The following is a 2,500-nucleotide window of genomic DNA, read 5'->3' on the forward strand; positions in this document are numbered from 1 at the left end:
AAAAGGTCACAGTGTATCTACATATATATTTCTTTCCCTTAAAGGTCATAGTGTATCTCTATATATCCTTCTTTCCCTTAATGGTCATAGTGTATCTCTATATATCCTTCTTTCTCTTAAAGGTCACAGTGTATCTACATATATCTTTCTTTCCCTAAAAGGTCACAGTGTATCTACATATATCCTTCTTTCCCTTAAGGTCATAGTGTATCACACATATCTTTCTTTCCCTTAAAGGTCATAGTGTATCTCTATGTATCCTTCTTTCCCTTAAGGTCATAGTGTATCACACATATCTTTCTTTCCCTTAAAGGTCATAGTGTATCTCTATATATCCTTCTTTCCCTTAAAGGTCATAGTGTATCACACATATCTTTCTTTCCCTTAAAGGTCACAGTGTATCTACATATATCTTTCTTTCCCTAAAAGGTCACAGTGTATCTACATATATCTTTCTTTCCCTTAAGGTCATAGTGTATCACACATATCTTTCTTTCCCTTAAAGGTCATACTGTATCTCTATATATCCTTCTTTCCCTTAAAGGTCGTAGTGTATCTACATATATCTTTCTTTCCCTTAAGGTCATAGTGTATCACACATATCTTTCTTTCCCTTAAAGGTCACAGTGTATCTACATATATCTTTCTTTCCCTTAAAGGTCACAGTGTATCTACATATATCTTTCTTTCCCTTAAGGTCATAGTGTATCACACATATCTTTCTTTCCCTTAAAGGTCACAGTGTATCTACATATATCTTTCTTTCCCTTAAGGTCATAGTGTATCACACATATCTTTCTTTCCCTTAAAGGTCACAGTGTATCTACATATATCTTTCTTTCCCTTAAAGGTCACAGTGTATCTACATATATCTTTCTTTCCCTTAAGGTCATAGTGTATCACACATATCTTTCTTTCCCTTAAAGGTCACAGTGTATCTACATATATCTTTCTTTCCCTTAAAGGTCATAGTGTATCTACATATATCTTTCTTTCCCTTAAAGGTCACAGTGTATCTACATATATCTTTCTTTCCCTTAAAGGTCATAGTGTATCTACATATATCTTTCTTTCCCTTAAAGGTCATAGTGTATCACACATATCTTTCTTTCCCTTAAAGGTCACAGTGTATCTACATATATCTTTCTTTCCCTTAAAGGTCATAGTGTATCTACATATATCTTTCTTTCCCTTAAAGGTCACAGTGTATCTACATATATCTTTCTTTCCCTTAAGGTCATAGTGTATCACACATATCTTTCTTTCCCTTAAAGGTCATAGTGTATCACACATATCTTTCTTTCCCTTAAAGGTCACAGTGTATCTACATATATCTTTCTTTCCCTTAAAGGTCACAGTGTATCTACATATATCTTTCTTTCCCTTAAAGGTCACAGTGTATCTACATATATCTTTCTTTCCCTTAAAGGTCACTGTATCTACATATATCTTTCTTTCCCTTAAGGTCATAGTGTATCACACATATCTTTCTTTCCCTTAAAGGTCACAGTGTATCTACATATATCTTTCTTTCCCTTAAAGGTCATAGTGTATCACACATATCTTTCTTTCCCTTAAAGGTCATAGTGTATCACACATATCTTTCTTTCCCTTAAGGTCATAGTGTATCACACATATCTTTCTTTCCCTTAAAGGTCATAGTGTATCACACATATCTTTCTTTCCCTTAAAGGTCATAGTGTATCTACATATATCTTTCTTTCCCTTAAAGGTCGTAGTGTATCTACATATATCTTTCTTTCCCTAAAAGGTCACAGTGTATCTACATATATATTTCTTTCCCTAAAAGGTCATAGTGTATCACATATCTTTCTTTCCCTTAAAGGTCATAGTGTATCTCTATATATCCTTCTTTCTCTTAAAGGTCACAGGGTATCTACATATATCTTTCTTTCCCTTAAAGGTCATAGTGTATCACACATATCTTTCTTTCCCTTAAAGGTCACAGTGTATCTACATATATCTTTCTTTCCCTAAAAGGTCATAGTGTATCACACATATCTTTCTTTCCCTTAAAGGTCATAGTGTATCACACATATCTTTCTTTCCCTTAAAGGTCACAGTGTATCTACATATATCTTTCTTTCCCTTAAGGTCATAGTGTATCACACATATCTTTCTTTCCCTTAAAGGTCATAGTGTATCACACATATCTTTCTTTCCCTTAAAGGTCACAGTGTATCTACATATATCTTTCTTTCCCTTAAAGGTCATAGTGTATCACACATATCTTTCTTTCCCTTAAAGGTCACAGTGTATCTACATATATCTTTCTTTCCCTTAAAGGTCACAGTGTATCTACATATATCTTTCTTTCCCTTAAAGGTCACAGTGTATCTACATATATCTTTCTTTCCCTTAAAGGTCACAGTGTATCTACATATATCTTTCTTTCCCTTAAAGGTCATAGTGTATCACACATATCTTTCTTTCCCTTAAAGGTCACAGTGTATCTACATATATCTTTCTTTCCCTTAAA

At 33.5% G+C, this 2,500-nt stretch overlaps 1 protein-coding gene across 4 annotated transcripts in view; it reads left to right on the forward strand.

The window, feature by feature from the left end:
* Positions 1-2,500, forward strand: part of LOC122252950 (metalloreductase STEAP3) — a 26,734-nt gene that overhangs the window by 21,452 nt on the left and 2,782 nt on the right. The gene's annotated exons all lie outside the window — the stretch shown is intronic.

The sequence above is a fragment of the Penaeus japonicus genome, unplaced genomic scaffold, assembly GCF_977035675.1.
Source record: "Penaeus japonicus unplaced genomic scaffold, GWHDUDI00000001_assembly GWHDUDI00000038, whole genome shotgun sequence".
Lineage (NCBI taxonomy): Eukaryota > Metazoa > Arthropoda > Malacostraca > Decapoda > Penaeidae > Penaeus > Penaeus japonicus.